The sequence below is a fragment of the Chrysoperla carnea genome, chromosome 5 (assembly GCF_905475395.1).
Source record: "Chrysoperla carnea chromosome 5, inChrCarn1.1, whole genome shotgun sequence".
In the NCBI taxonomy this organism is placed as follows: domain Eukaryota; kingdom Metazoa; phylum Arthropoda; class Insecta; order Neuroptera; family Chrysopidae; genus Chrysoperla; species Chrysoperla carnea.
Window position 1 is genome coordinate 73,730,750 of NC_058341.1, and position 26,317 is coordinate 73,757,066.

General features: G+C 31.2%; 1 pseudogene; it reads left to right on the forward strand.

Moving 5' to 3' along the window:
• The first annotated feature begins 520 nt into the window (after positions 1–520).
• LOC123300084 lies at positions 521–2,074 on the forward strand (annotated as a pseudogene).
• Positions 2,075–26,317: the final 24,243 nt, after the last annotated feature.

The following is a 26,317-nucleotide window of genomic DNA, read 5'->3' on the forward strand; positions in this document are numbered from 1 at the left end:
ATGTATGTATACATATATATATATATATATATATATATATATATATATATATATATATATATATATATATATATATATATATATTACATCGAGGTTTTCTTGATGAAAACGTTGAAAATTTTTAAAATTTTTATTTGTTAGGCTATTTATTGTAACGTTGTTATTGGTTATGCTGTGTATTGGTCTGCTGAGTGCATCGGCATTTGAATTAACTTTTCCCGGCTTGTATATTATATATATATATATATATATATATATATATATATATATATATATATATATATATATATGTAAATTATTATCACTTCCATAGTGATATAATTGTTTACTTTTGTTTCAATTGACATACCTGAACTAAAGATTTTTATAATTTATATTGTGTTAGAATCATAAACGTTTATTAGTGGACATTCTATTAAATAACGTTGTAATTTAATTTATTCCTTTCAGGTATGTTTTTGTTTGTAAATTTAGTGTAATTCCTTTATATAATTTTGTCAATTTATTCCTTTCAGGATTAAATACAATCTCGTTATTTATTCAATAAATTAATAACTTACAAATTAAATTACAATCATTTAAGATGGAAAAATTGTTTGTCCACTTAATAAGAAGAAGCGATGAATATTTTGAATTAGCTGGACTATCCGAAGAGAAGCGGTTATGGTTTAGCTTACCAGATGAACATAAAAATTTATATGAACATAAGGTATTATCATCAAAAACCACCATTAAAAGTGCAATTGCTGCTATTAAACCGATTAATGGTTTCCGAAAAATTGGCATTAAATTAGATGAGGATTTGAAAAAAGAATATTTTGATGAAGATGGAAACCTTAGCTACAAAAACTATCCGTTACAGGAATCTGTAGTTTTTTTTGATGTGAGTGAAAAACTCCAAGAAGAAAATTTTTTAATTAAAAGAATCAAGGAATTAGAATTAAAATTAAATGACAAAGATGAGATAAAATTGCAAAATATAGAAAAGAAGTTTGTTCTTGATAAATATGACAAAACACAAAACCCTTCTGAGTGGTTTTCTAAATTTGAAAGTGAATGTGACCGAAATAAAATAAAAAGTGGTACCCAGATGATTGAAGCTTTACGATTTTTTGTCGCTGGATCGGCCAAACACTGGTATGAAGGAAATTTGAAAAAAATTTGGTCTAACTAATTGGTCTGAATGGCGAAATTCATTTTTTTCCATTTTTATTGACAAAGGTTGGATAGCTGTCAGAAAAGCATATACCTATAAATACTTAGGCGGCTCATTGATCGATTACGCTTTAACAAAAGAAAATTTATGTTTAGAAGTAGAAAGTGATAGTACTATGAGTTCCAGAATAAACTTGATTGTAATGGGTTTACCATCTCAAGTTCAAGATGAGCTAGATCGCGAAGACATTAACACTATAAAAAAATTATACAATGAACTCCGAAAGCTAGATGGTCAATATAATAAACGTTCGAAAGAAAATAAACCATATGATAATCGGCATGAAAAAACAAAATTAGGAGAATCGACTAAAAAGAAACAAATTGATATACCCTTGAAAAAACCATGCTACATGTGTGAAGCTCTTGGTTGGAAAAATCGATTTCATCCCTCTAACGAATGCCGAAATAAAATACTGTACGCTCAGAAAAAAGAATCTAATTTAATTGAAACGAAATCTGATTCAGAAAATGAGGCTGAAATGATGAAAATGGAAATTGACCGAAATTCTTTAAACTAGAGAGCCCGGATAATTTGATTCCATTAATTCATGTAAACGTAATTATTGATGATAAAATGAAAATAAAAGCAGTGTATGACTCAGGATCTAACGTGAGTCTAATTAATCAAAGAGTTGTAGATGTATTAAAAACAAGTTTGTTAAAGCATAACACTGCATTCAAGACAATTAATGGTTTCAATTTTAGTTCGGCCCGGGCAAACATAAAGCTTAAAATTGGAAATATTACAAACAATTTGAATACTTTTGTAGTTAAAAATTCAGAATTTTCTTATGACCTGTTACTAGGTTTAGATGCTATTAAAAAATTTAAACTAATTCAAGACGAGAATTTAAACATATACCAAAAACCTAAAAATGATGAGATGCTCCAAATAAGAAGTAATCAAAATCAGAAGAAATCTTGTGAAATTTCTAACAAAATAATTACAAATGAAAATAAAGAAGATAAAGAAAATGTAAAGAAAGAAGATAATATAGATGTAAAGAAAGAAGATAATAAAGATGTCAATAAAGAAGATAATAGAGATATAAAGAGAGAAGATAATAGAGATGTAAAGAAAGAAGATAATAAAGATGTTAAAAATTTTAATAAAGAAGGTAAAATCAATGAAAATGAAAAAGAAGAGAAAAACACTGAAAATATTAGAATTTACCATCAAGAAGAAACTAATGAAAATCAGTTCAAACCTAAATTAGATCACATAGATGGATATGAAAAAAAAGTAGAACTTTTAAATATTATTGAAAATCACAAGAAAATTTTTGCCAAAAATAAATTTGATGTCGGTAAAGTAAAGTCTAGAGAGGCCGAAATAAAGTTAATGAGAGATGAATATGTTACGGCCCGCCCTTATAAATGTTCTATACCAGATGAACGTGAAATCAAAGATCAAGTACAGAAGTTACTAGCATCCGATCTAATAGAGGAATCTGATTCACCGTTCGCATCACCGGTAACACTCGCATATAAAAAAGAAGATGGAAGAAAATCAAGGCTTTGCATCGATTTTAGAAACTTAAATAAAATAACTATCCCAGAGTGCTACCCATTTCCAACAATAAATGATATAACGGAAAAAGTTTCGAAATGTAAATACTTTACTGTTGTTGATATAAACTCCGCTTTTTGGTGTATTAGGTTAAAAGAAAAGGACCGTGAGAAAACTTCTTTCGTTACAAAGTACGGGAAATTTATGTTCAAAGTATTACCTTTTGGATTGAAAAATGCTCCTGCAATCTTTCAACGCATACTTTCAAATATTATAAGACGAAATAACCTAGATGAGTTTTGCGTCAACTACATGGATGACTGTCTTATTTTCTCACGCAATTGGAAAGATCACATGCAACATATCTCAAGATTTCTTGAAGTAATAGGAGAAGAAGGATTTAAATTAAAGCTCGAAAAGTGTAAATTTGCAGCCCAATCGGTTAAGTATCTTGGCCATTACATTGAAGAAAATAAAATATCACCAGCACAAGAAAATTTAAAGGCAATAAAAAAATTTGAAAAGACCTACAGATAAATCTGGGGTTCGAAGTGTTCTAGGAACAATAAATTACTTTATAAAATATATCGATCATAGTGCTCAAAAATTTGAGCCCCTTCACAGATTGCTGAAAAAAAATACTGAATTTATTTGGACGGAAGAATGTGAACGCAGCTTCTCCATGATCAAAGAATATCTGTGTTCCCGTCCAATTTTATCAATTTATGATGTCGAAAAAGATGTTTACATTGACACAGACGCTAGTCAAAAAGGACTTGGAGCGACTTTGAGGCAACCACAGTCAGATGGTCTATTACACCCTGTAGCTTATTTTTCTAGAAAACTGTCAGAAAGAGAAAAGAAAATGGAAACGATTCATTTAGAATGCAAGGCGATAAAAGAAGCCATTAAATACTGGAAATACTATCTTATTGGACGAAAGTTTTTCGTTTGTAGTGACCATAAACCATTGGAAAATTTAAGAACAAAGTCACGAACTGATGAGATTCTTGGCGATCTGGTCCACTACTTGTCACAATTTAATTTCCAGATAATATATAAAAAAGGAAAAGAAAATATTATCGCTGATTTACTATCACGGCAACCAGTTTTAGAATATTTCGAAAATGAAGATGTCATTCAAGTGGTCAATTTAATAGAATTGTCTGAAATAAAGAGGGATCAATATGAAAATCAAAGAGAACTTACAACTGCAAAGGGAACTGAGCGTAGACACGATATTATATTTAAGATGTTAAAAGGAAGAAAGCGGATTTTTGTATCGAAAAAGTTAGGCCTTGAAATAATTAACAAGTTGCACAATCACTATGGTCACATTGGTGTTGCGCAAATGAGAAACAAAATACGACAACACTACTATTTCAAAAATTTAGATAAACTTATCATTGACTTTTGTAAAGGCTGTGTGACATGTAGGCAAAGTAAAACTCGCCGAGGAAGATTGATTGGAAAATTGTCAAGAATTGGACCTGCAACAGAACCCTATGAAATATTGTCCATAGATACAGTGGGTGGTTTTGCCGGAAATAAGTCTATAAAGAAATTTATGCACATACTAGTGGATCATTTTAGCAGGTATGCTTGGATTTCTACTACAAAAAGCCAATGCGCAAAAGATTTTATAAATCTTATACATCCGATCGCTAAAAATAATAAAATAAAGTTGATTCTTGCCGATCAATATACTGGACTAAATTCCGTAGAACTCAAAAATTACCTAAATAGAAGAGGTATCCAACTTGTTTTTACAAGCATAGATTGTGCAAGTTCAAATGGTCTCAACGAACGTTTAAATCAAACTCTAGTTAATAGAATTAGGTGTAAAATTATTGATGGAGATAAACGAGCATGGCCTACGATTGCTGCTGAATGTGTTGAAAATTATAACTCAACGATTCATAGCTCTACTAACTATGAGCCACAATATCTGCTCCTAGGCAAGAAATCAAACATTTCGCCAATATATGAACCACCTAGTGATTTAGCTGAAGACCGCCAGCAAGCTTTCATTAATTCATCCAGAAGTTTTATGGAAAATAAAAAAAGAGTTGACAAAAATCGAACAACTTTTCAATTTGAAATTGGAGATCTTGTGTACGTAGAGAATGGGAACAAATTAAATCGCAATAAAATGGACAAAGTTCGCCTTGGGCCTTTTAAAATATTAAGCCGGATTTCATCTTCGTTTTATGAAGTTGATTGTGGCAAGAAAAGAAGTGAATCAAATTATTTTCATAGCAGTAAGCTGTCACCTTTTACTTCGCAAAAAATGACTTCGGGGGGGAAGGTGTAAATTATTATCACTTCCATAGTGATATAATTGTTTACTTTTGTTTCAATTGACATACCTGAACTAAAGATTTTTATAATTTATATTGTGTTAGAATCATAAACGTTTATTAGTGGACATTCTATTAAATAACGTTGTAATTTAATTTATTCCTTTCAGGTATGTTTTTGTTTGTAAATTTAGTGTAATTCCTTTATATAATTTTGTCAATTTATTCCTTTCAGGATTAAATACAATCTCGTTATTTATTCAATAAATTAATAACTTACACGAAAAACTTTCGTCCAATAAGATAGTATTTCCAGTATTTAATGGCTTCTTTTATCGCCTTGCATTCTAAATGAATCGTTTCCATTTTCTTTTCTCTTTCTGACAGTTTTCTAGAAAAATAAGCTACAGGGTGTAATAGACCATCTGACTGTGGTTGCCTCAAAGTCGCTCCAAGTCCTTTTTGACTAGCGTCTGTGTCAATGTAAACATCTTTTTCGACATCATAAATTGATAAAATTGGACGGGAACACAGATATTCTTTGATCATGGAGAAGCTGCGTTCACATTCTTCCGTCCAAATAAATTCAGTATTTTTTTTCAGCAATCTGTGAAGGGGCTCAAATTTTTGAGCACTATGATCGATATATTTTATAAAGTAATTTATTGTTCCTAGAACACTTCGAACCCCAGATTTATCTGTAGGTCTTTTCAAATTTTTTATTGCCTTTAAATTTTCTTGTGCTGGTGATATTTTATTTTCTTCAATGTAATGGCCAAGATACTTAACCGATTGGGCTGCAAATTTACACTTTTCGAGCTTTAATTTAAATCCTTCTTCTCCTATTACTTCAAGAAATCTTGAGATATGTTGCATGTGATCTTTCCAATTGCGTGAGAAAATAAGACAGTCATCCATGTAGTTGACGCAAAACTCATCTAGGTTATTTCGTCTTATAATATTTGAAAGTATGCGTTGAAAGATTGCAGGAGCATTTTTCAATCCAAAAGGTAATACTTTGAACATAAATTTCCCGTACTTTGTAACGAAAGAAGTTTTCTCACGGTCCTTTTCTTTTAACCTAATACACCAAAAAGCGGAGTTTATATCAACAACAGTAAAGTATTTACATTTCGAAACTTTTTCCGTTATATCATTTATTGTTGGAAATGGGTAGCACTCTGGGATAGTTATTTTATTTAAGTTTCTAAAATCGATGCAAAGCCTTGATTTTCTTCCATCTTCTTTTTTATATGCGAGTGTTACCGGTGATGCGAACGGTGAATCAGATTCCTCTATTAGATCGGATGCTAGTAACTTCTGTACTTGATCTTTGATTTCACGTTCATCTGGTATAGAACATTTATAAGGGCGGGCCGTAACATATTCATCTCTCATTAACTTTATTTCGGCCTCTCTAGACTTTACTTTACCGACATCAAATTTATTTTTGGCAAAAATTTTCTTGTGATTTTCAATAATATTAAACATTTAATATATACATGCATATATATATATATGTATGTATACATATATATATATGTATACATACATATGGTAAAACAGTTCATTTGACTATAACTTGAAAAATATTCGATTGATTGAGAAAACCGTCTGCCAATCAATTTTTAGTGTATTGAACAGTCTTGACTTTTATTTAAATAAATGGCAGGCTGTAAAAAGTTTTTCTCTGTGTTTTACAAACAAATGTTAATTTTTAACTAAGCATTTTATCTATGTTTTAATGTTCCTTATACCAAAATAAACAACTTTTGTTTGAAAAAAATTTATGTAAACATTATTTTTTTCTCGTGCAAGGGCAAATTAGGGCAAAACTTTGGTGTCTATTTTCTAAAAAAATATAAAAGATAGAGAGATGAAAATTTGTAGGTAGCTTCAATGCGAGCCTACAGATACAATGTTAGAATAAATTTTGATAAATGCGTTTTTTTAGAAAACGAAAAAGAATGCTGTGGGTACATAATAACAAAAGACGGTATAAAAAAATCTCAAAAGAAAATCAAAACAATCCAGAAAATCACTCCACCATCCAACAAGGATGAACTGCGTATTTTCTTGGGTCTACTAAATTATTATGGGTGTTTTTTCAGGAACTGAAGTTCAACTATTTCGCCTTTAAAAAACTTACTACGAAATGATATTCCTTGGAAATGGGACAAAACATGTACTAAAGCTTCTGAAAAAATTAAAAAAGAAATGAGCCCGGATACAGTACCTACGCACTTTAACCCTAAACTAGCTCTACTGTTAGCAACAGATAGCAGCCCCGTGGGAGTTGGGGTAAAACTTTCCCACATTATGCCAGATGACACAGAGAGGTCAATTCAGTTCGCGTCGCATACCTTGACTGACACCCAAAGGCGTTATTCACAAGCAGATAGGGAGGCTTACGCGATTGTTTTTGGTGTCAAAAAGTTATACTAATTTTTATACGGTACCAAATTTACATTAGTTACAGATTGCAATGCTCTTGTTCAAATTTTCAATCCACATAATAATTTACCGATTTACTCGGCGGCAAGGATGCAGTATTCTGCAATATATTACAAGCTTTCAATTACAAAAATTTTTTTTAAATCGTACGGGTTTATTTCTAAATTCACTTAAATACTTAAAAATCTGTTACGCGCTATGTTCTACGATGATCAAAATAAGAATCTGTCAATAAACTATAAGATAAACTCGTTGCTAATGCAATATAGGAAAATGCCCCATATTACAACTGGCAAATCTCCCTCGATGATGCTATTTAACCGAGAAATTAAAACAAACTTGGATAAAATACTAACCAAATTAAATACTAGTATAATAAAAATAATTACAACGGCGAAAAGGTCCCGAGAAATTTTGAAGTAGGAGTGAGGGTTGGTGTTAGAATCTATGACGAGGAGAAATGGTTATTCGGGAAAATACTATTTTTTTCGACTGCCACGTCTCATCACTCACTTCACATTATGTCAAAAATCATTATGTTATAATGAAAATGTTTTGTTTTAATAAAAATAAATTATTGATGTAGGGATGCTAAATCTCTGAAGGTCTGTTAACGCAGTTTTATGTTATCCAAAACAATGTGTAGCCATCAAAATTATCTTTATAAATTATGGCAATCACTCAATTTTTGTATATTTGTTAATGCGGTGCTCTATCGTCCAAAACGCGCTAAATATATTAAAATGAATTAAAGCTTCTCGATTTTGAACACGAACAGCTTGATAGATAAAAATAAAGTGGCCAAATGTTATGAAATTGCCGGCCATTATAGTTACTTTTCGAATGTTAGTGCACTTAAATGACTAAATATGTTTATTTTACTAGGGATATTTCATATTTTCACTCATTTATTTTAATGCATAATTCTAATATTATCAACCGTTGATGGCTTTTAAAGCTACTAACAATTCGGATATGCAATATGGATAATAGACCTTTTCATAGAAGATATATCAATAATATTACTCAACAGCTCTCCATGTTCATACACAAACATCCATGGTGTATTACTTGTGCATAATAACTGAATTTAACGGTAAATTTCAAAGAAATTTTAACAATATGAATATTCCATAATTATTTTTTAAATTATTGAAAAGCGGAAAATTTTATTTTATTTTATTTTTTCTCGTTTAATTTACGGTTAAATAGCGGCTAATTATGAGCCTATTTTCAATTTAATCGGGAAAAGTTGCTATGCTAAGCTGAAAAATTGATTTGGAGTTAAGATAAAATGTTGTTTTGCTAAGTTGACTGTCAAGTTAACAAAACAAGACTTTTCTTCGTTATGGAAAGAGCAAAAAAAATTTGTTTCCACGGTTAATTTACGGTTAAATAGCGGCTATTTATGAGCCTATTTTCAATTTAATCGGGAAAAGTTGCTTTGCTAACTTGACATACATACCAAACAGTGTGGTTAAGTTGAGGTTTGGGCAAATCTCGATCGAAGCTACTTTATTGCAACATCTTTTAGACTATTATTGTCCAATTCATTTAAGCAACAAAATATTATAGAGAAATTGTTACAGCTTTAACAATACAACAGCAATAATTAATACCAATTTATTGGAATTAGGATTTAAAGCGACGGATGTGACTCATAGCAATTATTTGGAGATCTGAAAACATTCCAAAATTAAAATGCATGAGTACTTCCTGAACGAAAGTTCTATTGGATGTGAGGAATAAAATTTCATTGGATTTATATTCAAAATTGAATCACTATGAGGGTGGAGCAATGTATATAAATTTAAAAGACAGAGATGTAAAAAGAGCTATTGCTATTTTCAGAATGAACAGGTTTGCTTGGGAAAATAAGAAAAATCCAAGTGGGGAGAGGATTTGTGTTCTGTGTAACGGAATTGAAACGGTCGAACATCTTATAGAACAGTGCTATGAGACAGTAGGAAAAGAAAGGGACGATCTTTACAATCGCGGGTTGAATAATACAAAATTGATTTTGGATGCTAAGAATATTGTAGATCTTAAAACAGTTTATAAATAACAATGATTCGTGTCAAAATTTGACGTCTGTAAGTCAATTAGTTTGTGAGATAGAGCGTCTTTTGTGAAGCAACTTGTGTTATTGTGAAAAAAATGGAAAAAATGGAATTTCGTGTTTTGATAAAATACTGTTTTCTGAAGGGAAAAAATACAGAGTCCGGAAACTCATTATCAAGCCAAGTTTTTGCTTCCACTGTATTTTTTCCCTTCAGAAAACAGTATTTTATCAAAACACGAAATTCCTTTTTTTCCATTTTTTTCACAATAACACAAGTTGCTTCACAAAAGACGCTCTATCTCACAAACTAATTGACTTACAGACGTCAAATTTTGACACGAATCATTTGAAGGTTGGTACTATATAAAAATAATATGCATTTAATACTAGCGACGCCATATATGTGTCAGACCGGGGACTTATCAGCCGACCTATTATTTACGCTTCATCTTGGACAAGCGCTCACAATATCTTTGAATTACAGTCTGTCTCGTTGTACTTGTGACCAGATTTCATTTGATTCAATTATTTCTGATATGCGATTTAGTTAAAAACTTCCATCATTTATATGTTTCATGATGCTTTTTTGTATGCTGTATTATCTTTTAGTTTCATTTTTATTTTTGTATGTATAAGTTAAATAATGTTAACAATGCATTATTCGAGCATTAACCAATTGGCATATCAATAAAGTTTATTATTATAATATAAAGAATAATATTTAAAAAATACATTAGTGTATTTACCGTATTTCCTGAAACAGTGTTTTTGCAATGATAAATATATTCGTGCATCATACGACCCCATTATAGGTATGGCTAACTCGTGGATCACAGGATTATTGCAATGGCAGAGTAAAGGTGTTTCAGACTGGTGCGTTCACCCTGTGAATGAATTAATTTTGCCATACAATAAAAATTTTTTCATTTTTGAATTTTTATATTTGTATAGACGAAGAAACGAAGCACAAAAAATGATCAAAGCTCGAAAAATTTGATTAGTAAGTCGGATTTGAATCCGGTTTTCGGAATTCGATTTGTTCGAGCATCAGGCAATTTTTTGACCTAGTCTGATTTATGAGAAATAAAAAATATGCAATTAGTATAATTAAGATACATTTTATGATTGTATTTAAAATTGACCGTTAATATTAAATTCACAATTCGGTTAATAGTGATGAAAATGGGGACGCTGAACACGAATAACGTGACAGAATTGGTCTCAGGGGTACCTGACCTTCAGGGTAAACGGTTCCTCGTCGTTTAGTGGAGTTTTCGGGAAATTTGTTATATAATAGATCTAAACTCGTTACACGAGGGTTTTTGGGATCACTGAACACGAATATCGTGACAGAATTGGTCTCAGAGGTACCTGGTGCAACGGTATCGCGGTGCGGTATTATTTTAAAGCAAATGCGTCACGATATTCGTGTTCAGAGGCCCCAAAAACTCTCGTGTAACGAGTTTGGACTGATAATATGACGAATTTCTGACGAATATTGGTTTATGGTTGATTTGAAGATCAGCTGCAGCAATAAAAAGGTGAGAATCAACATAAACATCGATCAACATTGTATCGAAGATACGAACTCGCCAAATCCGTACGCAAAACCATTCGAAAAACTTCAATCACCTCATCAAAAACTGTAAGTGTTGAATCTAATTTTTCAATTTTGATTTTTGCTTGTATATTCCCTAAACAAATTGCGATGAGTAACGAACGAAATACAACTACAATAAATACAAACATGACTGACGATATAGATTCTAAAACATCACTTTGTTCCAACTACAACAATAATAGAACGCCAAATTTTAACTATACACGACGTATATTGACGGATGGACTCATTTCAAAGAACGGATAACGGGAGCTTACATTTCTGCTCACAATTGGGGAATACCTTAAAAGTAGCACCTTCTTAATTACATACTGAGATATTGATGTATGCGTTCAATAAATTGTCTATGAACATCCAAGATGAAATAGTTGAGATTTCATTAGAATGTACTGTAAAAACTATTAAAAGAAAATTTCAAACAACTAGAAGACAATATTTAATAGATGTAGACATAACAAACACACAAAAAATAGTTCAGAATCCGTTTCAAGTTACTTTGAAAAATTTGACCTTTTACGGATGGAACAGTTAAAATTATCTCTAGAAAAAGAACCTATTACCTATCCCGTTGTAAAGCACAATATCGAAAATAAATGTTGCAATTAAACTTTTAATTCATCTAAATTCCCAAATTTCGATTCACTTAATGGATATTGAATTCAATGCGATAGAGATTCTTCCTTTAGCCCAAGAATACGAAAATGGATTTCGATAATTAAATATGTAAAGAAATGCCAGTGATAGATACTGTTCCTTCGTTATGTCGCCTCAAGGGTCATAATATTAATGATTGTAGGAAAAGAGAAAATAGTTTAAAACCGACACAAACATCAAAATAGAAGAAGATAAAATAATGATTTAAAAAAAGCGAAGTGATGCTCAAAACTAACAAAGTTAATTTTTAAAAATGGTAATCAAAATTGTTCGTTTCTAATTGATACCGGGGCTAGTGTTTCTCTTATCAAGGAACAATTCGCCAACAATATTAACTGTTTAGAAAAATTACCTCTATCAGGAATAGAGAATGAGTGCAATATACTAAAGGAACACGACATTGCACTTGATTTGCGATAAATTTCATTCCCCTTATTCAAAAACAAAGAGATAAAGAAAAACTTACTTTCACTAATATTTTAAAACACAGAATAAAAATAACTGATTCAACGCGTATCTATGTAAAAAATTATAGGTTGCCTAAACTTCATGAATTAGAAATAAAGTCACAAATTAACAAAATGTTAGAAGAAAGAATCATTCGGGAGAGTCACTCCCAATTTTCAGTGCCAATTTGGATAGTGTCCAAAAAGGAAAATTAGTAAAACGAAAGAAAATGGTGTGTCGTTTTTGACTATCGTAAACTTAACGAAGTCACTGTTGAAGATAAATATCCCTGGCCGAACATAGAATAAATTTTGCGTAGTTTATTTAAACAATGCAAAATACTTCAGTGTGGTCAACTTAAAAACGGGATTTCAACAGTTAGAAATCGTAGAAGAGGATAAACATAAAACCGCTTTTTCAATATGAGGCGGCCATTATGAGGTCAATATCGCACTCAAAGATATATTAAACATCAAATGTTTTGTGTACATAGACGACATAATTATTTTCGGCGAAACTTTATCAAAACATAATGAAAATTTAGACATTTTAGCAAAATATAATTTCAAAATTCAACCAGATAGATGCGAGTTTAAAAAAAAAAACGAATATTTGAGGCATAGTGTAACAAATTGGTATAAAACCAAATTTAAAGAAAATTGAAAATAACCCAAAAACGTTATGGATTTTTAATCTTTCTTAGGTTAAATTGGCTATTATACAAAATTTATCAAAGATTTCGCAAAAATAGCCAAGACTTTACTTTACATCTCTTTTACATAAAAATATAGAACTTCATTGGTCACAACAATGTGAACTAAGTTTCGAAATGTTTAAGAATTCTTTAACAAAAGTACCTTTACTTAAATACCCGGATTTTTCAAAACCATTTATCCTTACAACAGATGCGTCAAGTATAGGAATTGGTGGAATATTAGCACAAAAATATGACAACGACGAATTACCTGTTGCATATTTTAGCCGAACATTAAGCAAAACTGAACAAATTTACTCAACGACGGTGAATTAATTGTTAGGAGTTAAAGATTCTGCTCGATATTTTCGGCCATTTCGCTGTAGAAACCACTTCATAATTAGGACTGATGGAGATTAAAACTAGAAGAATACGATTACACAATCATATACAAAAGTGGAGAAAATAATTCTAACGCAGACACTCTTGTTAGACCTGTGTTTGTAGTTCAAGATCTACTAGCCCAAAAAAACTCGAGACAATTTTAAACGTTGATCTGAAAATATAACAGAGGCCACGCAATATAACCAAATTAACCTACGGAAGATTTAGATAACGTCATACTCCCCTTTTCCGTGGATAAATATCAAAATAATATTTTTTTTAATTTGATTGAGCCTGTGTTAGATGCTATTGATCAATCATTCATAGTTTGACTATCAAACAACAAAGATGTGCAAGTTTTTGTTAAAAAACAGTGAAAAGTGCCTTTGTGTGTGTCATTGACATTGACGTGCAGGGTCATCAAAAATTTTTATATTTTTTTTAAAATAAAAATTGCAATGTGTTCACTATATTATAAGTGTATTTAAATATTGTATAATTTAATGTAATGCAAGATTCCAGTGACGACTCAAAACATATTTTCAGATATCGGCCAATATATCTACCGATAGTGAATTTCGTTCTTGATGAAGTCCTAATTGAGGAACATAATTTTATACTAAGACTAAGTGTATCTTCTCAATCATCTCTGCCAGAAAGTCTATAAATGGCTCTAAAAACGCCAACAAAAGAAAATTCTTCTAGTTCAAATATACTAGAAAATAATATTTCTGGAATAAATTCAGGAAAAAGTGACCATCCTGATTGGAGGATAACGACTTTACCATTTTCGAATCCAGAAAAAAAGAAAATAAGTCCAGATGCAGAAGGAAGGAAAGTACGCCAGAAAGGAATTCCCGAAAATCCCTTACTAATAACGAATCGGTTTGAAGTTCAGAAAAATATTTCTCCATCGCCAGTAAAAGAAACTCCAGCAAGCCATAAACAAGAAAATTGATCAAGTAAACCAATTTTCGTGTACAATGTACTCATCTTCTTAGAATTTGAAAAGGAGTGGACAACAGCTGGCTTTATAAAATCGGTTATTTGGAATATCAATAATAAAAAGGCTCCCGGCTATGATCTTATAACTGCCCGAATTCTTCGAGAGTTGCCTAAAAAAGGCATTGTCATGATGTGTACTATCTTCAACTCAATCTGGCGGATAAAATATTTTCCTCAAATCTGGAAAGCATCGCAAATTATCATGATACAAAAACCAAGAAAGCCTATAAACGAGGTGACCTCCTACAGGCCAATAAGTCTCCTGCCGATTTTATCTAAAATATTTGAAAAATTATTTCTAAGGAGGTTTTTACCAATTTTGAAAGAATCCAATCTTGTTCCTGATCATCAATTTGGTTTTAGATCCAAATATTCAACGATTGAACAAGTTCACCGAGTTGTCAGTGGCATTAACAATGCTTTTCAAGAGAAAAAATATTGTACGGCAGCGTTTCTTGATATCAGCTAAGCTTTCGACAAAGTATGGTATCCTGGATTATTATATAAATTGAAAAAAAAAAACATTCCAGATTCATATTATCTCATCTTAACCCATTAAGTCCGGAGATGATTTGGCCCCTTCTGTCCTGACGGTACTCGCAGGTACTGTCAAATTTAAAGTAAAATAAATTTTATATTTAATTATGTTGACGTATGGAGTTTCAATATTATTTTTGAATACATATCTATGAATGCAGTGAATTGACTTTTAACAGTAAAATTCTTGTTTCAACTGGTTAAATCACCATTTAGTTAAGCATGTGCATTCAATTTTTCAACAACAAAAAAAGTGTCATTTTTTTTGTTATATTTTGTAAAAAAATAACTATTATATCATAAAATCAGTGAATATTCATAAAAAATGGCCTAAATAATAAAAGTAATTATTCATTTTACTAATTTTCAGCTTATTTTTAATAATAAATATCAAATACAGACGGACGGCACTCCAAAGAACCGTCAGGGTTTACTGTCTTGTTTTCATAAGTAAAAGAAACACCAAGATATTTTTAATTCTTGATAAACATGTTTTTACAACAAATGATTTTGGCAAATTTATTTTTACAACAAATTAAAATTATTTGTTTTTATTTTATAATAATAATATATTTTCGTTCAATATCGACCCTAAGTAATAAATTGAATACACATTATTTTAGGTGATAATTTTTTTATGAACATACTATGGCTAAAACACGTTTGAGTGATCAAGAATTGTTACAAATTCTTGAAGAGGACAGATAATGAGAAAGTGACAGACGAAGAATCCGACGAGGATGATGGGAATGAAACGCTTAAAAATCGATTTGATTCTGTTTTTGAATCACAGTTTGATGCAATATTTGATGATGAATGGTTGCAACTGACAATCAAGATGAAGAACAAAATGAAAATATTAACCCTAACATTCAAGACATGGTACACAGGAGCTGGGAAAAAATTTGCAAGCAGGAAGAAATATCACCATACGTCCATCCTGAAGGCGTCATAGCAGAACGTTTGAAAGGCTTGGCAAAACCTACAGATTTTTTCATAAATATTCTGGAATCTTCTGTATGTGGTATTACTTTTCAAATTAATCTGTATGCAACCCAAAAGGGGAAAATCTTAAATTTGAAAAACAATGAATTATTGGCATTTTTTTGCATTAAATTTTTTTATGGGAATTCATAAACTTCCCAGTTATAAATTGTACTGGTCACAAGAAGATGGTGTAGGTGTTCCATTAGTGAGAAATATGATGATCAGGGATAGATTTCAAGTTATTCTGTCGCATTCTACATGATAACAGTTTATTAACGACACAAAACAATGATAAACTTTTTAAAATTCGCCCGTTTATTGACTTTTTAATTAGATAATTTCCAGCATTATATAAAGGCACAAGAGAGTTGTCAATTGATGAGTCTATGATTCTCTTTAAAGGTCGACATTCTATAAAACAATACATGCCGGGTAAGCCGATAAAAAGGGGCTACAAATTGTGGACACTGGCGGATCAGAAGGGCTGCATTATAAACTTTAGAGTGTACGAAGGAAAAAATACTGTGATTAACGAAAAATTTTCAGAATTTCACTTGGGAGAAAGAGTCGTTTTAGAACTATTCGAAAACGAGACAGGAAAAGGTAGAATACTCTATTTTGACAACTTTTTCACAAGTGTTAAACTATTACAAAAATTAAAATTGGAAGGTACCCTTGCATGTGGGACGATTAAACAAAATAGAAAAAATATTCCAACTGTACTATTAAAAGACAAACATATGAAAAAAGGCGATTACGACATGATGGTTTCAAATACTGGTCTTGTTTATGCAAAATGGGAAGACACAAAAGTAGTGCATGCCTGTTCAAATTTTCACGGCACAGACGAGGTCAGATTTCAAGAAAACAAAGAGATGGAAATAAATTGGATGTGAAGTGTTCAAAACTAATAAAAGATTATTGTCAAAATATGGGAGGAGTAGACCACGCTGACTATTTTCGTGTTCTGTACGGAATTGATAGGAAAGCAAAGAAGTGGTGGCATCTCCTTTTTTTCGTTTTACTTAAAATAGCATTTGTAAATGCTTACAGTTTGTATAGGGTAGCCATTGAAGACATACCATTGTTGGATTTAAGGCGAAGAGTAATGAGAGGTTTATTGTCTCGATAGACGTCTGACAAAAATGTAACGCCTCGCAAAAGGAAGGAAACCCAAAAAAATACTTTTCAAAGACGGAAATACAATTGTAATGTATCAGATGACGTAAGATTCACAGGAAATCATTTGGTGGAATTTGTAAATTCACGCGGCAGATGTGAATATTGTAGCAGCATGGAAGTGCAATCAAAGCCATAATTCAAGTGCACACTTTGCCAAATCTTTATATGTTGCAATGTGAATAAAACGTGCCTAAGTAAACATATTAGTTTTTCTTGTAGTGAATAAAAAATAATTGTAATGAGAATAACTGTGATTTTTTTAATAAAAATAAATAAAACTTATTTCGGTGCATTTTTTAACAACTTTTAGTCCTGACGGTACTTATAAGTACCGTCTTTGTATTTCTTTTATGAAATAATATTTTGAAACGAAATATATTGATTAAGTTTAATTAAGGCTTAAATAAGATGAAAAATATCGTTAAAACTGTTTTTCTCGGAGTTTTTTATGTCGGGTTCTACCAGACTAAAATAAGTCGGCACTCTCGAGTACCGTCAGTACAGAATGGATTAAAATCAAATTTACCTGACAGATATTATCTTATTATCCTATTCTTGCTGGAGTTCCCCAGGGAAGCGTGCTGGCTCCAATTTTGTATCTTATTTATACACTCGATCTGCCAGTGAAAGATGAAAACATTACTTCAACTTTTGCAGATGACACGGCAATTCTAGTATCAGACTCGGATCCAAATGTAAATAAACAACTTCATCGGAAAAACTTCAAGAGAATGTAAACCAAATTGAGCCTACATAAGTGGCAGATTCGTGCTAATACAAATAAATCGGTCCAAGTCACCTTTACCTTACGCAGGGGAATATGTCCATCAGTTTCTTTAAATGGTGTGATGCTTCCACAAAACGAAGATGTTAAATATCTGGGTATACATCTGGATAAACTTGGCGAAAACATATATGGGCCAAAAGAAAACAAGTAAATATCCAATTTAATAAATATTTCTGTTAATTAAACACATTTTATTTGCTTAAAATCCACTTTATTCAATAAAGTGCATTTTAAGCAAATAGAATGTGTTTAATTAATATTAATAACTTCCACAAATTAACGCTCTCAAACACAAATTAAAATATTTCTGGTTACTAAATCGTAACTCTAAATTATCGCTCGAAAATAAGTTGTTAGTGTATAAGAGCATTTTAAAACCTATATGGACATATGGTATTCAATTGTGGGGTACTGCAAGTGTTAGCCAAATTGAGATTTTACAGCGTTTTCAATCCAAAGTGCTACGTATGATAAGTGATTCACCATGGTACGTTCGACGAAACGATAACCTACATCGTATTTTAAATGTGTCTGAATTGCGTGAAGAAATTGTGCGATTTAGTGAAAATAATGTATATAGTTCAGAAATGCATCAAGATGTGTATGTGCTTAACCTTCTTGACAATAGTGAAACCTTAAACAGACTAAATGAACTTTATTTATTTTATTAGATTTATTTGACATTCTAGTAATAATAATGGGATTTAACTTCCGTTTCTCTGACATGCGCCCATAACATAGACCACCCACACCATTATTTGTTAATCATTATTTATTTTAACTACATCCATATGTATACAATTATATTTTATGATGTGGGTGGAATCGGTTACTTCGTTCTTACCCAAGCGATGACAATGTGATCAATTCTACCGCCCCGACAATGTGATCAATTCTACATTCTAGTGATAATTGTACTTAAATTTTAGTATATAATTCTTTATTTTTGTGTCTTCCATTGGGCAGACACAAATCACGATTTTTATTTAGTAATCACTCAATCCATAGTTCTTATTAGAACTGATAATAGCTAAAATTAGGACGCTAAAAAAATTATTACATAATGCCATGTAAAAATTCAGCTCTCGAACAAATTACAGAGGAAAATTTATTCGATTCATTATATCGCTTATACCAATGAATATCTGTTACGAAACCTCCAACTGTCTATATTTATGACATATCTCAACTTTCTGTCCTCATAACAAAAGAAAATTTTAATAAACTAATAAATTACTTTTTCAACGATCAAGACATAAACGTTAATATCCTAAGAACAAGTACAATTGTTAAAAGAGATCTAAACGAAAGGAAAACTTACATACAGGCACATGATGATTTACTTTCCAATCATAAAGGTAAAACATAATACAGTAAAGAAACTAAAACAAAGAAATTTTTGGAAAACACTTTCAAAGGACGTTGAGGAATATATAAAAGTATATAAAAAAACCTCCTATGGTGATCATTGAATCACCTAACTCTTTCAATGAGATGGTTTCTACGGATATACTAGGTCCCTTCGCTATTACACAGTCCGAAAATAGATATATCTGGACTATATTCAAGATAATTTAACAAAATTTTTAAATGCATATCCACTACCACAAAATAATGCTTTTAAATTTTTAGAATATTGCACTAACTACGGATTTCTTCAAGTCACATTGACAGACAACGGACATTGACAGACAATAATAATAATAATAAGGTATAGGCACCGTCTTCGACAAATCTGGCAATCAGAATTGTCTGGGATCCATAAGATCCGTGCTACTAATATGCTTGCAATACCCATCCTTCTTTTTTTTTTGGTTCCATCAAATGGACAATAGAGGAGCTTAAGGAACTTGATAGAGGCACTCGCAAACTCATGAACGTCAATCGTAGTTCCGACCCTCTTATGGAACTCGTGCGCGATCACGAGTTACAGGGTAAAGGAGCATTCTTGTTCTCTGCAGCACAACATGCAGCGTCTAAATTGGGCCTTGCTTTTGATCCGTCTAATCGTGATCTTGATGATAACGTGGTCTTTCTCTCCAAATCTCGACTTCGTTCAGCTGTGAAACGAGCTGAAATATGCTCCCTCTTCGAAGATCATCTACCGTCATCTAGACACCTGTAGTCTTTCCGTTGATCTTACGTTCTCTTTTCTCTGATCAGCTGGACTCAAGTCTGAAACAGAAGGCTTTATCATCGCTGCCCAAGATGGTGTGAGAGCGACGCCGTCTCTAATTACTAAGTATGTATATAAGAAAGCAGTATCCACCACTATGTGCAGAGCGTGCAAATCTCAGCCGGAGACGCTGATGCATCTCATCTTGACATGTCCTTCTTATGCCACGAACACCTACATACCTCGCCATAATGCTGCCCTCCGCGTGCTGTACTACTTCTTGAGACACAAGTATGAAGTGGACCCTACGCCAGTCCTACCATATGCTCCAGGCGAGATTGAGTCCGTCGTCAAGAACGAGAAATGCATTATCTTCTGGAATTTCTCGTTCCCAACTACCAGGCAGCTCTCTGCCACTAAGCCTGATATAGTGCTCCAGCATATCTCATCTAAGACTATGTACGTCATCGAGTTCTCTGCGCCTGCAGAAACGAACATAGTCACGAAGGAGGAGCAAAAACGGACTAAATATCTTAATCTCTTACAAGAACTACGACAACTACAAACTGGTTACTCAGTCAAAATGGTTGTCCTCATTATCGGTTGTCTAGGCGGAATTCGTCCCACTTTCGAGACGAATCTTTCTCAAATTCCGGTCTGCAGGTCTCATCTTCGTCACCTTATCTCTTCTATGCAGAAGGCTGTCATTATAGGCACCCTTCGTACATTGAGATCGCATCAGACTGTCTTCAAGTAACAGCCCTTGAAGTTTCTATCTTTTTCTATTTTTTTTCTTTCCTTTAGTAGGTTCCACATCGCTGCGGTGCAGGGACGGAGCCTGCTTGACCAGGACATCCGACAGACTTACGTACCCCCGACTCGGAAGACAGACGGGCAAACGGACGTCGCGTTGACTGACGGACGTACAGACTACACGGCCACAAGTCAGTGAACTTTCTTCAAAAGACGTAGCTGACTTGTGAAGATTTATGTCTCTCAAGGAGATGGGAGGCTCTGGGGTGTAAATCCTGTATCCTCTCTCCCTCCTTGGCAGGCATGAATTCTTTAATATCAAATTTAAATAATAATAATAATTCTGTATTAAATAATTAAACATTACAGGTGCTTCGGTTTTGACAACAATAATATTTACAGTTACAATGTTTAAATAATATTTACAGTTTTTACAATTCAGTTTTACACTGCAAAAAACCACTGTACAGAACAAAAACAAAAATAAACATCGTATGCGCAATTATTCATTCAGTAAAAAACTTCTAGTTTTTAACATATTTCGGACATAATAGTAAATTTTGTTAATTTTGTTGATCGTTTGGTTTGTAAATAACACCATATGATAATTGTTCTCACTGCTCAAGGGATCTAAATACTCGCCAAGAAAAGATTCTCTGATGTTTTTGTACACAGGACAACCAATTAAAATATGGTAAAGAATTCTTTCTGTTGAAGGTTACACAGTAGGCATTTGTTGTCGGTAATATAATTGTATCTGTATCCTTTTGTACCGATATTAATATACTTTTGGCATTACTCTTAATTGGCTAAGAACCCTTATCTTGTCAATATTTATTATGAAATTTATGTAATCCTTGACACCTGTTAGTTCCTTTACATCCTGAAATCGTGGATTGTATGTTGAGATCAATATTCTTTGTTGGTCTTCATTAATTAATTTTGTTTTGTATTTGTCCAATATGCTAGTTATATTTTGTCTTATTAATACTATATTTTGGCCTTGCCACAAGTTTGTAAATCCTAGTTCTGATAATATATTTTTTAGCTGACTTGCCCAATTGAATTTAATTATATTATCTGGGTTTGAATCTAGAGAAACAAGTCTATCGAAATAGAGCTTCGGGTATCTATTATTTGGCATTCGTAACAATTTAAGCCACCAATTTAATGCTAGTTTTAAAGAGAACCAACTCAGATTAACCATCCCCGCTTCTTGTCTTGCAATGTCGCCCGGTGTCGTTCTTGCCCAACAGAAAACGATTCTACAGAAATTCAACTGAATTTTTTCAATATCTTGGCTGTACCTCAAAGCCCATATTTCTCCCGCGTAAAGTAAAGTACTTAAAACGATTGAATGAAACAATTGAGCCTAACCAAATTACTAACCAAAGAAATGCCCCTGTAATTAGACGGGTTACCCATAGGTCCCTTTTTATGTATTAACACTATTTCAACTTGTGACCACGCCTTGGGAACTTGTTCGCTTTCTAGAATACGGTAAAAATTTTTTGTTACATACTCTAATCCATTTTTAGAAAAAATTTTAAAAATTCGTCTGTTATATTATCTAGTCCGGGAGCTGTCGCAATTTTTGTTTTAGCTACTGCATTACTTACTTCGGTAAAGTGAATGGTAAATCCAAGATTGGGTCTACAGCATCTACTAATTGAAACCCAAGAAATGACCTCGGAGGATACAAATCATAAAAGTATTGAATCCATTGATTTAGAGGTATATCGGTGTTTATTGAGTTATTAAAACCTCTAATTTCCTTGATAACTCTCCAAAACTGTCTTTTACGTTAGTAAGTTTATTCGCTATAGCTAAATAAAATTCTCTTTTACAAGTTTTAATTTGATATTTGAATTGTTTCTTGAGAGATAAATAATTACCAAGTGCCGGTTCCTTAAAACAGTTAGATTTAAAACTTCCTTTTATCTGGTTTTTAAACTGTTTACGGTCAGTACTGTACCAAGGTTTATTTTTTGTATTTACACTTTTTATAATACTTTTTGTCGACACCCATGTCTAATTTTTTACTTACATCATCGATGAGCCTCACAATAGTTTCATACATGTCGTCAACTGAACAAGCATTATAATTTTCCAAATCAAAAGCTTCTATTTTGCAGGCATATGAATCCCTTTTTGCTGGATTCCATACTAACATTGTTCTCACCCTACATTTGATTGAAAGAATGCAGGGGAGATGGTCAGAAATGAGTATGAAATCAAATACTGTGAAATCCAAAATATCACACAAGAAGTTTTGACTGCACCATAACAAATCAACAATACTTTTTTCGGTTTTGGAAACATATGTGAACTGAGTTGGTGTGTCACTTTTAGAGCGGCCATTTACGACTAAGTAACTAAAATTTTCCATACACTCTACAAGACATCTTCCTCTTGTATTTTCAATTACATCAAGGCTACTTCTTACTGGCATAAGTCAACTGTTTTCAAAAATTTCCAAACTATTTTGATTTAAATCGTAAATCCGAGTATTAAAGTCACTTAATATTAATACTTTGATAAAAGGATGATTTTCGCCAATTTTAAGGAGCAGCTCACTTAACGCTTCCAAAACCTGTTCAATATTATTATCCGGAGCAAAGAACACGGTAATTAAAATTATTTCAAAATTCAAATGTTTAATGTTTAACGCTAACCAAAAATTACACAATAAAAACTTTTAACCTTTTTCGAACTAAAACTATTATTCCTCCACTGGATCGACCCACTGCTTTGTCTTTAACTGCTACACTTTTAAATAGTTTAAATCCTATTTCTTCATAATTCTTTACACTAAAATTTTTATCGCACACCCAAGTTTCACACAAACATAACACTGAGAATTCTTGTAAAACGTTAATTTGTTTAGAGTCTAAATCCAAAAAGTTACGTATTCCATGACAGTTCCACATCAATATTTTCACCATATCTTCGATCGTTTCTAGTTGATTGAGGTCACTAGACGGCTCGATTCTACACTGAAAGACTCAGTGATTGATGACTTTCGCCCGGGTTTGTTGTATTTCAAGTTCTTTCCGGTCTGCTTAATTTGTTCTTCATCGACTAAGCTCGAAGATGCTCTGCCTCTTTTTTTTTTAAATACATTCTCGTTGTACTCGTTTCCTTCTTCAATGAACTTCACCCTGGCCACATCGAGATCATACAATTTTCCCTCCACTAGAATTTCATTATACTTCACTTTAGCGTAAACTCCCTTTTCCTTAAGTGTTTTAGTAATTCCTCCTAATTATTTTCTCTGTTGTCTATATCGAATGGGATACCATCTTTTATATACCAATCACTGACATTAAGCTTTAATTTATTTTCCATTATTTCTTGTTTGACCAAGAAGGATGTAAATGACACATGTATTGGCTTCCATTTCATAACGTTTTTTCCTATTCTGTAGACGTTGTTTATGTTTCCACGAGCCCAAGTTATGTTTAGAGTTTCATTAAAAATCTTTAAAACCACACTCAAAATATCTTCATTAACCACTTCCTTTATTCCGAATATAATAATGTTATTTTGGCGTGTAGCTTTCTCTAATTTGGTCAATTTTATTTCGTGATTTTTTACGTGTTTTTTTAATTTCTGTTGCTCAATATTTGTTTGGATTATTAAACATTGCAGTTTATCATTCGTTTCGCTTTGTGACTTTTCGATGTCTAACATTTTGATTTTTAGCTCGTCTTTCATCATATTAAAAAAATTTAACAATTGTTCATCCATTTTTATATTTAAAATAGTTTCCAGAAAATAAATTGATTAATAAAGTACCTAATTATCCACTTGTAGAAGTGACAAAACAGTAAAAATTAGGTATTATTAAACTTGAACTATATGTATTTATAGTTTTATACACAACAACATTTATTATACAATCACTGTTTTTTTAAATTTTTTAATTAATGGCGACAATTTTTAAAAAAAATTTTTTTAACTAACACATCTAATTCACAAAACTAATAACATGCAATTTAATTTAACGAAACTTGAGTTTATACTTTAAGTTTTGTTTAATTTTCACACAGATTATATTAATTACACGGTAAATATACCAATTTTTTAATAATTGATAATACGCACGATGTTTACTGTTTGCTAGTCTAAATCGAAGTCTAGAAGTTTTATGTCATTCGATATAAAATTCATTGCGCATATTTATTCCAAATTTACAAGTTTAAGAATGTGGTCAGCGTCAGTTTAACAAAAAAAAATGTCTTACTTTAGTTGAAATAAAAATTATTTATCCATTAAAAAAAATTTCCTGAAATGAAAAATAATTTTTAACAAGAAAATATTTTATGTAATTATTGAATATATATATATCTAAATGAAATAATTGTTTAAATATCATGGTTTTATAAAATTTGATAATTTATTTTTCATATAATAAAATTCAATCAATTTTTTTCCAATCATTATTTTTAATTTTAAGTATGATAAAATAAAATTAATTTGAAGAAAAACTTTGTTTAAAATGAAGTGAATATAATAACTGAATGGATTAGTTGTTTAAATCACTACGGTAATAACTTTGTAAATAAACTGGCTAAAGAAATAAAGATCCATGACATCAAACATAAACAGACTACCCAATATAACCTAGAAAAGAACAGAAGTATAGAGCGCAGCCATCAAGAATAAAAAAATTATTTAAGAAATTATGTAAATGAAAATCTTAACGGTTGTTTTCACTACATACAATTCGCATGTTATCCTTATAATACTACAGAAAATCGAAATAAATTTACTCCATATGAGTTATTATTTGGAGAAAAAGCGAAACATAAAAGATAAAACTTACTTACCGACCTATAATCATCTTGCCATTGATGTAAAAACAAAGATATATATATATATATATATATATATATATATATATATATATATATATATATATATATATATATCTTTGTTTTTACATCAATGGCAAGATGATTATAGGTCGGTAAGTAAGTTTTATCTTTTATATATATATATTTTTATCTTTTTACTTTTATTGCTTTACTTTTATTACTTTTATCTTTTTACTTTTTACTTTATCTTTTTTATTTTTATTTTTATCTTTTTTTTTATATATATATACTTTTATCTTTTATATATATATATATATATATATATATATATATATATAGTCACCACATTAATTAAATTAAATCATCTTTTTTACATTATATGGTCATATCATAACTGTCACGTTCTCACGTTTTGCAAAATTGCAGGATTGCAATATTTTAATATAAAAGCCAGAAATCAATCAATATCAAATCAGATCTAAATTTACAGTAAAACAGTAACTACTAATACAGAGAGACGTCTCTCTGTTAAGTCAACATTGTAAACCATTGTATTTTTGTAACAATTAAATAAAGTTCAAGTAATTATTATTAAATAATTTGTGTTATCATTGTTCAATTCTACAACGGAGGATGTCATCAATTCTGGTAATAAATAAATTATGATCAATAAATTAGTGTTATTCCAATACAAATAAGAACATACTTCAATAAGTAATATCTTAACTATTGGAAGTACCACCAACAGTCAATTTACTAGTTCCCTAGTTAAGTCCTGTTGGAAAT